The sequence below is a fragment of the Passer domesticus genome, chromosome 2 (assembly GCF_036417665.1).
Source record: "Passer domesticus isolate bPasDom1 chromosome 2, bPasDom1.hap1, whole genome shotgun sequence".
NCBI lineage: Eukaryota > Metazoa > Chordata > Aves > Passeriformes > Passeridae > Passer > Passer domesticus.
Window position 1 is genome coordinate 112,893,708 of NC_087475.1, and position 12,965 is coordinate 112,906,672.

Genomic DNA, 12,965 nt, shown 5'->3' on the forward strand with positions numbered 1-12,965 from the left:
GATATTACAGACCCAGCCATCCAAAGACAATGTGTCTGTTTTAATTGGAGTGAAGAGATGTCCAAGACTTGTGTTCACATAGAAGACCATGTATTCTCCACAGAACTTTGAATAAATCATTAATAATGTTCCAGTGATAAAGTATTAATTCTGATTTCTATACCAATATTTAGCTCCTATGCACAGCTTTGTTTTCCCAAATGCTGCTCTCATATTTGTCACTAGCAACACTTATTCCACAGAAACAACATATAGGAGACAAGATGCATCACATTTTATGAACAGTTCAAGGCAGAAGAATTTAAAGAATTATCTGTGCAGAGAAACCTCGAGAAATAGGATAATACATTTACTTTAAGGCAAACTTCTCTACAGAAAACCAGCTAATTATACCAGTGGGTATTTTCTATTATATATCCCAACATTACAGAAAACCATAAATGTTAAAATAAGCTGCATTTAAACAGTGGTTCTCAGAACAAAAGGCAGATTCATTCTTTAAAAACTTGCATTAGCTTTCTAAGTGTTTAAAGACTAAATTTCCTTAAAAGACTAATACCAACAAAACCACAGCATTAGCTGTAGATGAGGCATGACAAACTGAAGTTAAATTGTAACAAAATAGGCATAATTATTTTGCACTCTAAAATGAGAAAAAATAATATTCAGCTGCTCCAGTTTCCACCTGTATTTCCTTCTCTGCAATGGTCAGAACTTACACTGGAAGGTCAGTGAGTGAACCAGCAGTGAACAGCTCCAATCTGAGCATCTCCACTGCCAACCAAACAGCTTCCAAACAGCAAGGATTCATTTCATGAACTGGATTGTTAGACTTAAAAATCCTGACCTAAAATCATGTTAGACAACAGAAAAGATTACTGCCTTCCTAAAGGTAATCCACAGCAAAATGTTCATTTATCAAATCTACCAGTAGAGATACATAATTTGTTAACTAACTAAAATACAAACCTGCAAAACTTCTGTTACTTTCCTATAAAGCCTAGAAGAGGTACTAGGACTACTACAGTTTTTCCATCACGTTTGCTTTAAAAGAAACCATTTAGTTATCTTTCTATTTGTGGGTAATTGCAGGTTGCATTCAAGATCAAAATTAGGAGGTTTGCCACTCTATTCCTGCTCTTAAGAAAACCAACGATATCCTGCATTTATGTGCAAAAAACAACTGTCCACTTCCTGCAGCAGTATTTAATAACTAATGGTATACAAGCATATACATTTGCTTCCAGCCAGAAACCACAGAGTACCTGGGCTCAATTATCCTTTTTTTTTTTGTGGAGAATGCAGAATGATTCCAATTCTACCCTCATCTGTTCATCATTTCTCACATTGTTTCTCCAGCCATATTCATCTTGTTCTAAGCCATGTGGAAGCAGTCTAACAGGCAGAATATCTTATTAAAGCTTAAAATAGCCACCACTTTAGTACATATTGTGCATAATATTCAAGTCTATGCCAAAATCTGCTATATTTTGGACTTCTCTTAGTCTCTACTGCAGGCAACTGGTTCTTGATGTTGAAGCAGTACCTGTACGTACACAATAGGTGGACTCAACCCACTATCACACTGTGCAAAGATCTTGAAATAATAAGGCAGTCAAAATCAATTTTGAATTATTTTTAGCTATATGAGGAGTTTATCTTGATAGCATCAAGAATTTTAAAAAATAAAAACATCTGCTCCACAAATGCGAAAACCTACAGAGAAAAATAGAAACAAAACTATTGTTTCAATGAAATTTGCAGAGCTGGTCACAAGCCAAGCATTTGCATAAGGTTTTCAGAGAATGTCAAACACTGAAATACTAAGAATGTCAAACAGAAATATTAAATTTTAGAAGTTTTATTAAAATGACATAGTTAATTGTTTTACAAGATCCTGGGTGACTTTGTCAGAGTATAACAGAACACTGGCAGAGATTCAGATTACTAAGCACTGCAATAAAGAAAATGGGAAGTGTTGTTATAATGCCTGTTGCTATATAAACAACTATGGGGGATCAGTGAAATAAGGCCTGCTGCTATATAAACAGTTGTGTGTGTTTATATCTTTTGGGAGCAATTATGAAATTTTTTGCTTGCCTTTGTTTTACTGAATCTGGCTAGTTCTAGCTCTGAACGCCTGTGTGGGTTTACTGAAAAACCCTTTAAGCTACAACATTAGTGAAACATGTTGTGGTATCAATAGCTCTTTAGATAACGTACCTCCAAACTAGCATCTAAAAATCATTTTCATTTTTCATACTTAAAAAGACTACCAGCAAGCATCAATTACAGTTTGGAAGTAAACATAACAAAAGGGGTTTTAAAACTTTTTTAAGATTCTTGGGGGAGTAGGAGCTGAAAAAAGAAAATTAACCACTGTGATTATAACAAGTCTTGAAGTTCTCAATTTTGTTTCCCGAAGGAGCAAATAGAGGACTGCTACAGTAGTGACAGCCCTCATCCAAGCAAGAGGAAGTGCTCAAATATAATATCTCTCAACAGATATTATGACTTATCTTTATATGCCTGTGTCCGTCTCCCAGAGTTGTACCTGAAAAGCAGATGTTTACTTTGCAACTCATTCAGGAGTATTAAACTACCAAGAAAGCAAGTTACATCCACATCCTTGAAGACCCCTGTCCTTCATTAATCCATGGAGCATACTCTTTCAAGTTCCTCAAGCCAACCCAGCATGCCTAAAGCCTTCACTAAAACCATCTTAAAAGACTCCCACTACAATTTCGATTTAGCAATAGCAAATAAGGCACACAAAAAGCAACCAAAGCAGTAAGAGAAGATAACTGCATTTTATGCTATACCGCTGAAGGATACTTACAATCAGCTATTTTTAAAGCCTGCTTAGTCTGAACTAACCTGGTTTGTCCCACATTTACAAGGGAGATGCTGATGTCAGTAAGATAATTTCCTGTTATCACAAACCATAGAATGGTTTGAGTTAGAAAGGACTTTTAAGCTCATCCAGTCCTAACCCCGCCACCATGGGCCTAGACACCTTCCACTAGACCAGACTGCTCCAAGACCTGTCCAGCCTGGCCTCGAATACTTCCAGGGGTGGGGCAGTCACAGCTTCTGTGGACAGCCTGTGCCAGGGCCTCACCACTCTCACAGCCAAGAGTTTCTGCCCAATATTCCATCTAAACCTGCCCTCTGGCAGTGGGAAGACATTCTCCCTTGTCCTGTCATTCCAGTCCCTCTCCTGGTCTCTTGGAGCCCCTTTAGGCAATGGAAGCATTCTCTTCTCCATGCTGAACCCCCAACTCTCCTGGCTGTCTCCAGAGCAAAGGGACTCCAGCCTCTGAGGCATCTCCGTGGCCTCCGCTGGACTCGCTCTAATAGGTCCATGTCCTTCTGATGTTGAGAGCCCCTCACTTTCTCACTTTGAACTCTAACAGCGATAACTAACACTGGAGATGCTACACAGTCCCTGGACCAAGACAGTCACTAGTACAATTCAGAAACGTTCACTTCTACATTAGAGCAAAACATCCTCACAGAGCTCTGGCTGATTCAGTTCTCACAAACTGCATCAAATTGAGATGGAAACTTTTTGTCACGACTGGTTCTTCCTGCCCCAAGAAGAGCCTGTCTCCCTTCCTCTCCTGTCAGCCTGGAGAATTTTAATTCACTTCCATCTGAAGGGCAGGAGAAATTCATGCATAAATCTATATACAGGAATGGTTCAGAAGTGATCAGGGAAACTATATTCTCATCTGGTAACAGACCTAATTACCTTTTACCTTCTTTGATTTGTCCTGGAATTACATTAAGGTGCTTCTTCCTCTTGCATTCACCAAAACATAAAGTCTGATCTTTATTCAAAGACAGCAGCAGCCTCAATTCTAAATGCACAGCAACTTACACTATTCTACCAAACATTTATGAAGCAGTTTTCTTCTTATTTTTAAAACTTCAGCAATATTTAATACTGGATTTTGGTTTCATAGCAATAATGTTTATTGGAGATAGACCTCAAGAAAATAAGGAAATAGGAGTATGTGTTTGAGTACATGTAGAACACACTGTAGAACTAAACATTTAGATAAGCCAAAAAGCTGCATTTCCTCAAGAACTCTCCCACTGCTGTATATGAAACTCTTCTTGAGAGTAACACAACACCCCTCCAGAGAGGTCTCAAACATCAGCCTTCATGGTTACAGTCTGGTGTCCAGTAAGGGGAACCATTGTCAAAGACAGGCTGGGAGAAATAGCCACTCATATAAGCATTCCTGTAAAACTTAGCAGTTACTGGGCTTGTTACAAAAGCCACATATATGGGCTCCCATGCCCATAAAGGTACACCTCATATGCCATGACTGTTTCATAAAAGAACATTTTAAAAGGCAATTTAGAAGATAGAGCAGTTACGAGCCTCCAAAAAGCTTCCCCCATTCCCCAGTGAAGCACTCAAATAACTAAAACCATGTTTACTGCAGTCTTGCTGCATTTATAGCTTGATGAGATGAAACTACACAGCACATAACCTTTACAGATTCAGGTCAGAGCTTCTCAAAAGGGTTCAGTATCACTAATTGATGTTCACTGGATTATAGGAAATGGGTACAATTATATCCTGTAACTTCATTCATCCTGAACCTTTGTACTAAAAACCATTACATCAGGCACAGAACAAGAAGTCGGACAAGAAAAGTCAAAAGGGGAAAGATAAGGAACATTCTGTGCCTCCATCATAAACATGACATTTTCTCTGTGTGTTTAGCTCCCCAAGTGTAATCTGCATACCTGAAGTTTGCTTTTTACCTATATATGAACCTAGGAATATCAGAAGGGCAATATTCTCAGGGAATATACAGGTATGTACAGAGAACTCTCCTACGCTGTCCTGGATGGAAGTCAGAGAAAATGTATGGTTAGGGTTATAGTGCTACACACTCCTCCTCCATTCCTCTGTTACTTCCACATTTTAATAAATCCTCTCCAAAACCAGGTAATTTTCACATATGACATCAATCCAGCTCTACCTTCTACCTTAAGATGTTACAGGAAAGGAACCCACAGAATTATTTCAGTGGGCAAACAATGAGCTCCATTAGAGATTGTATAATCTTTCAGCTATTTGCTCTTTCATGTTGTGTTGAGAAAGCCCTTGTTTTAAAATGGGTGAAATTGAGCTTCTGGCCATTCATTCATCCAGGTTTGTGAACCCTGCTCTTTCAGGTGAAAAGGCTTTTGCTTCAAGAAAGATTTACTCAAAGAGCAAGTGATTCAGCCCATGACACAGAGCTTAAATGGAAGAAGAATTTGGGGATTCTTTGCTCCCAGCCACATCTTGCATTTCAGCTGAACTGCTTTCCAGGTATCTATTATGTTACTGTCAGCAAACAAAAGAGACTGACTTCTAAAAAAAGATTAGATTGTGAATCAAATGGGAAGCCCTCTCATTTGAGGAGTACAGAATGAACAGTTTAACCTATGAAAGGCTTGCTTCCTATCAGGATAACACCAGCATTCAGCGAACTCCACTTGTCAGTAAGACACACCAACACAGGAAATAGTTTCCCATATGATGGATGGTATTTCAAACTTAAAAGCTGAGGTCAGAAGGCATTAAGCCAAGGACAGCTCAGCACTGGTCTTCTTGAAAACATCAACTTATACGTGCTAAAATTAAGCAGAGCTTGGGTTTTGCCTAATTACATAATATTAACTTCACAAATATTCAAATGAATTACACACAAGGCCAGCAAAGAGAGATGCAATAACCCCTTCAGTATTTCTAGTCTCTTGAAAATAAAATACTTTAAAGCTCTGGATTTCCAAACATTCTGGACTGACCAAAAAATGAATGGAATGAGCCCATACATATCAGACCCTTTGATTCCATTTGCAAGAGAACAACTTGCTCTAAACTTCAACCCCAGTATATTAAAAATCCAACCCTCTGGCAGTGGGAAGCCATTCTCCCTTGTCCTGTAACTCCAGGCTCTTCTTCAAAGTCCCTCTTCAGCTGTCTTGGAGCCCCTTCAGCCATTGGAAGGAGCTCTGAGGTCTTCCTAAAGCTGTCTCTTCTCCAGTCTGAAAAACCCAAGCTCTCCCAGCCTGTCCATAAATGAGAAGTGCATCATCCCTCCAGTCATCCAACCACACTGGTCATCCCATCACAGCTAGAGGAGCCTCCAGCACTGCCTGGGCTTAGGTTGCAAGTGCTGGGATCTGTACAGGTTCAACACCCAAGATCTGCTCCTTCACAGAGCAAGTTAATGTTGGCCTTTGCCTACAGACAAGGATAGGCAGGCTTTCAGCTGAATGAAAGCCAGGACTTCAGTTACAGCTAATCCAGTCTCATTTCAACCTATTTTTTTCTTGGCATGGGTGATAGGAAAGGAAAAAAGAAAGCCTTTCCAAAAAGTTTGCAAAAAACATATATAAATTCCCCAATTCTAAATGATCTGGGCAAGTATCAGCTCACTGTTACCCCAGGAAAGTTTCGGGAATGAAACCTCTCCTAAGAGCTTTTGGCTCTACACAGCTGGAGAAGGTACTTTGTGATGTTTCAGGTGCAGTCCCTTCCTCTTAATACTGAAATGAAAGCCTGGCACTTCACAAGACAAGGACTAGACTCTGGCTTCAGCCTATGCTCTTTCAAGAACACTTTTCCGTACGTAGCTAAATTGGCCTTGGATTTAGACAGTGCATTCCTTCTGAACTGTATGTTTTATGATCTTAGTTTAGGGGCCTCATAAAAGATGTAGTGTGCAAGTCACAGTATCCTGCACTCAAAGGGCCATAACCACTGCATATACACCATTACCTACAGAATTCTGAAAAGACACTTCTGCTCCTTAGTGTTTATTGCCAAGACAAATTTCTAGGCCTAACATTTCTGCTGTTCAACTTCCCATGGAAAAGCTTTTAGTTTCTATTACAGAGCTGATTTTCTCTCATGTTTGATAGTCTAACAGAACCAGAAACTGAACCTCTTGCCTCATTTCATGTTTAACAGCTGAGTTTCAGTTCAGCCACTTACACATGGCACTAGCACATAAGCATTCAACTTTAATTCCATGCAGGTATTAGGAAGATGGCACTTTAACTACACCTACAATATAGCAAGAATTTTGGTTTTCTTCTGTGGTTCTGTGAATATTACTTTATACATTAGACAAGCAACTCCCCGACAAAGCAGCATTCCCAGGAAAGCAGCACTGGCTGCTCAGCCTCTGAAGCAGATTACACAAAGCACATAAACGCCACCTGCCACCACGTGGACACAGTGGCCATGAACACACAAGAGGAGGGCTAGACATTAGTTACTTACCTGGATCTGTACTCTATTGATGAAAAAAGAACCTTGGAGAGCTGACAAGAGAGTGATTTTTTTTTTTTTTCATATCAAATAGCAAAGTTCATGTGTTGCTAATGACTGTCAGATGAAAGCAGAACTATTCTTTGGCCAGGGCTGAGCAAGTGATGCCAATGCGAATAGGAGTATCAGTCCAACACAACACAATAATGGTCTGACAAAACAAATGAGGATGAGAAAAGAAGCCTTCCCTGTGAAACAATCCTGAGCACGGCATTCAGGCTGAACAGAAGAAAAAGTAACCTTATTTCATACAGTGTAACAAATTCCACAGGTTTCACTGAACTTAGAAGTGATGCCTGGAAGATGATGCTCTGTCTGACACCATACGCAGAGACTCTGCTAACAAACACCAGCTATGAACTTTTTACATGGGTAGACAGGAATAGGAAAAGGGCAAGAGATTTAAACTAAGAGGGCAGATTTAAATTAGATACTAGAAATAAATTCTTTACTCAGAAGGTGGTGAGGCCCTGGCACAGGGTGCCCAGAGAAGCTGTGGCTGCCCCATCCCTGGAAGTGCTCAAGGCCAGGTTGGACAGGGCTTGGAGCAAATTGGTCTAGGGCTGGTGTAAGGAGGGTTTTGGTCTAGGGAAGGTGTCCCTGCCCATAAATAAGATGGTCTTCAAGTTCCCTTCCAACTCAAACTGCTGTATGATTCTACGAACTGAGGTAAGACTAGACACATTGACTCTTTGGGTTTTTGGCTGTAGGAAAACAAAGAGTTGTAAAATGGTCCAAATTATTTGACACCTGGTTTTACAAGTCTGGTTTTCAAGAGCCAGTAATTTAGACAAGGACAGAACACCACCACTCCTGAGGCCATGTCAAATAACGCCACATGGAGATAGTGACCAAGGTCACAGCAAAAGAATAAAAGAGGTCTCACAACAGTCACACAGATGCCCTCTGGTTCTGTGGTAAAGCTGAGATAAGACTTAGAATAAGAAATCCAGAAGATTAATAGGCAAATTAATTTGAAGTCCTTCTGTGGCTGACTGAAATAGCAAAATCATTTGACACTTACAATGTAAGTAACTTCACTGCCCCATGCAAGGAAACAGCTGCAGTAAACTCCCTTCTTACTAGTACCTAAAGAAACCAGTTTTATAGCTCTATTGAAATTATGTCCTCTACAAGCAATCTGGGAACTGGACAAGAAATAATGCCTGTCAAGCAACAGGCAAGGGACAACCTCTTGAATACCTAAAGAAATTAGAACTTTGATGAACAAGATGGACATGCTCTCCTCAATGGCTACACATCATAAATGCACCCATTAGACATAACGACCAACACAGGACAGAAATAATTTAATATAGAATCATAGAATTGTTTGGGTTGGAAGGGACCTTCAAGCTCATCCCATTTCAACCCCCTGCCATGGACAGGGATACCTTCCACTAGACCAGGCTGCTCCAAGCCCCATCCAACCTGGCCTTGAACACTTCCAGGGATGGGGCAGCCACAGCTTCTCTGGGCACCCTGGGCCAGGGCCTCACCACCCTCAACTTTCTGGGCATACAATTTTGGGCAAGTTATTCTCCCACAGTAACACTGTGTATGCTCACTAGGGACTTACTCACCTCAGGGAGGGTGGTCACTAAATTAAGATCAACTCATCATATGTAATGAAGAACCTACACTGAAGTCAGGCCAAAGCCATTAAGGCTCTGGGAACAAAGGAAAGAGACAGCAAAGCAGCCAGTAAAGCAACAATAAAGATGCTTTCTTTTTACAGGCCTGCGACTCAAAACTCAAAGCCACTGCTCTCTCAATAACCCCTACTTCAAAGTTTAAAAATTAATTAAATTATTGAGATGAAAGAAACCTATAGCAGCAAGACCACTGCTCAAGCACTTGTGAGAGGTCAGTTCCACAAGGTCCATGTGTCTGCCTCAGCAGAACTGGGTGACACCCACATTGTATGTTCAGAACAAAGAGAACTCTGAGAGATGCCATTTTGACCCTGTTCTGTGTTCACTTATCACCCACAAAAAACCTCACCAGCTTCAGGGATTTCCTAATATTCATCCACCATAACAAGAGGTTTTAATGGTGTAATCTCAATTACTCTGCTGTGAATAGCAGGATGAGAGTTCACTTCTTTCTCCTACTAAAGCTTCAGCTTCCTCAGATACTCCATACACATCCCTAACTTAGGAGCTACAGAGTTTATGGGGCTAGTACTTGCTGAATGCTCTCCCAATGTCTAATGCTTTGGAGAGCTGTGCAATTCACCCCCACTTTAACCACTCTATTGTACTTCGCCTTTGATAATTATAGTGAATTTTTGTAGGTGTTATTAGACATAAGTGACTAATTTATCATTGAAAAAAACCCCACGTTTCTATGCTAGTGAGAGTCAAACAGCTGAAATCTTAAATGGAAATTTACAGCTTTAGATAATGTTATCCAACTCAAAAAGCTCCTTTGTGAACTTTGTGAGGGATGCAATTTTACAAACAGAAAATATGGGTATTGAAACAATTCGTGCTCACATGCAGATGGAAGTTATTATGAACTCTCAGAATTAACACACATTGTTTCAACTTTGGAATGTAACAGCAAAGCAAGTTTCTCCAAAAAAAACTCTACCAAGCCAGCACTAGGCTGCTTCTAATTCCAGCTGAATTCTCCTGAGTGCAAGATGTGGTTTCCAGTGTTATTATCCTGCTGTTTTACAAAACAGTACCCCTTTATCTCTAGAAGAGTTTTTATGTCAGTAATTTTATTTAATATCAATCCCATCTCACTTCTTCCACACTCACATTTCTCCTTGCTGCCAGAATTCTAGGTAATTGTAAAAGGAAAAAAAATTGTGAAATCAGGAAAGCTTATACAAATAATTTCAAAGTATTTCTTCAAGTTGATTGAACTTTTCTGGGCTCTTTATTTGTCACAGTGTTCAAAACTTGCATGAATGATTCAAGTGAGGTGATAAAGACCCAGGCTCCTGTTTTCATGCTCCAGTGAAGTCACCACTATTCTTCCCGGGCACCTCCAACCTTCCCACAGCACAAAGGGAATTAAGCAACTGATTTACATTTATTCCTGCCAAAGAGGACTGGTTCTCTGAATTAAGGTAAACACCTTTGGGTGATGGTCTGGAGATAAGAGAGAGGCAGTTGCTAATTCTCTGTCCAAATTTAATTTTTCACACGTTCACAAGAACTAAGCATATCTGGACACTTCTCTGAAAGCAGCCATAAGGTCTGCTAAAAGCCATGTAAATTCAACAGTTTCAGCATCCCAAGAAACATACCAGAACTCAGACAATCCTGGGTTTCTAGGTCAAGTCAGTCCCAGAGCACAGAGGTTTTGTGATGCATTTCTGCACTTTATTTACCTGCTCTGCTTTCACAGTGGAATTTCCCCTTGGCAGAACTATATAAAGCAGCAATATTTGACCAAGGACATCAAAACAAAGGTGACTACCACAGTTTATGTGGACATTGTAACACTTTCATGATTAAACAAGTAGTAGAGGTACCCCCAGAAATTCCAATTTACTTTTATTATGTTTTTATATCCAACAGCATACAATCTCAAGATTAACATGTGAACCACTAGTGTCCTACTAACCACTTCAAAGTCTGGCCATTGACTAGCCTGCACCAGCACCAATGACTCCAAGTAGAGCTGGAAATTCTTTTTGTACCAAAACATACTTAAAGCCTTCATTTACTTTTGTAAGTTTAAACATATGCCAGTGATTTCAGAAACCAACTGCAAGGAATTGGAAGGTAACATGGGTGAGTGACCATGTGTTCAACCACCCAGAGTCCTTTGGAAAGAGAACAAGAAAAATCAGAATGAGAGGTTTCAGTAGGTTCAAGAGTGGTAACAACTCAGAGGTGACAAGTAAAAGAGATAAACACGAAAACAAGTGAAATGGTGACAGCTTCTATTAAAAAATACCACAGGCACAAGTGTCAAGTAAACCAAATTACACAAACAGGAAAGAAAACCACCCTGGGCTCAATGAAGAATTCATCATTTTGATGAAAAAAATGAAAGTTTCCAGCTTGCATCACATAACTGAATGGCAAACTCCAGAATAAGGTAAAGACAACGAAGGGCTGAAAGGCAAGCAGCATCATGACTCACAAGTTACAAAATTAACTAGTAAGCAGAGATTAAGGAAAGCATTGTTTTGATAGTAATGAAGAGAGAGGTCTATCAAAGCATTTGAGGGAAAGACTAATCCCTTTTTCTCACTAATCTCCCCTCTGGAGGTCAAGTGTGAACAGCTGGCTGCCATTAGTAATACCACCAACAAGGAGGTAGAGTCTAAGATACATTAACAGCCTGGCTGAGCCCATTTCCAAGATTAGTAGGGCTCGATTTACTTTGTCTTAAGATATTTTAGACTTTAAGTAATTTCAGAGGTTATTGTCCAAAATACACTAAGCATGGGCAAGTCTGGAAAGTGGTAAATGCAATCCAAGATTAAAAAACAAACAACACAGAAAGACTCCGAAACTTTACTTCAGTCTGGGATAAGGAATGGCAAAAAAAGTGATGGAAGAGAAAATTGGAAAAACAAACAAGATTAGTAGAAACTATGCATTAAAAAGTCAGATTTTTCAAGAATAAAACTGTGAGACTAATGTGATTTCAAACAGGTTAGAAACAGAAATGTCATATTTCTCTTGGAATTTAAATCTCTTGGCATTTTCTGCTATAATATGCTCACAAGCATGCTGGGGAAATGGGATATTGATGAAGTACAAGTGAATACAGAGAAAATACTCTTTGGGTGTAATAAAGAATGGTTCATGACTACAACTGAAGTGCTGTCAAAATGGGACTCCACCTGGAATAACAGAACCCCAGTTCTATCCAATATTTTAATTAGGTAATCTGGATATGGCACAGGCTCAGATGCAGCCAGCATAAAGCTGAGTTCTCAGCTTTTTTTTTTTTTGCCACCAAAGCAGAAACATGATTAAGAACAAGAACGTTCATATTTAACAATACATTCAAGATACAGCATATAAAATGTGAATTAAACAAATCACCTGCTGTGACAGCTGCAGCTGATCTGAAGCTGCACAGATAAATTCGGCCATTACAGAACCCCAACTTGACCAGCCTAGCTCGTTAAAGAGTAGAAGCAAACAAGTCCCTGGGAAGACAATGTTGGATTTGAACTCAAACAGGGCAGCCCAGCCAACCCCATTCAATCCTGAATGCAGACAGTTAGCTGGCCAGTGAGCTGGGTGGTGTTGAGACCTCGACCACTCAGGTGTTCAAGCACAGGAAATTTGAATCCCCTATAAAAGGAGGAGTCCATCAATAAACATTGGCTGTTGTCACTTGAACTCAGTGCGTTCAGTCGTGTGCCTGTCTCCAGAACTGCAACAAACATAACAACCGGCACAAATTCAGAACAGACTGTTGTGCTGCTGTGCAGAAGATACCTGGGGCTGTTAGTTGCACAGAATCGTAAGATTTACTCTGCTAGGCTTTTAAGAGTACAAACCCATTGGAACCAATGAACTGGAAATAAAAGGACAAGATTTGGGAAGCATATCTCCCATCCTACTCCATGTTTTGAAAGCAACAGTTGCTCACTGTATCCAACTTTCAGCATTTCATTTCAAGAAAAATATTA

General features: G+C 39.8%; 1 protein-coding gene across 2 annotated transcripts in view; it reads right to left on the reverse strand.

Annotated features, from left to right (window-relative positions):
- The window catches only part of UVRAG (UV radiation resistance associated), an 85,127-nt gene that overhangs the window by 13,206 nt on the left and 58,956 nt on the right, over positions 1–12,965 (reverse strand). The gene's annotated exons all lie outside the window — the stretch shown is intronic.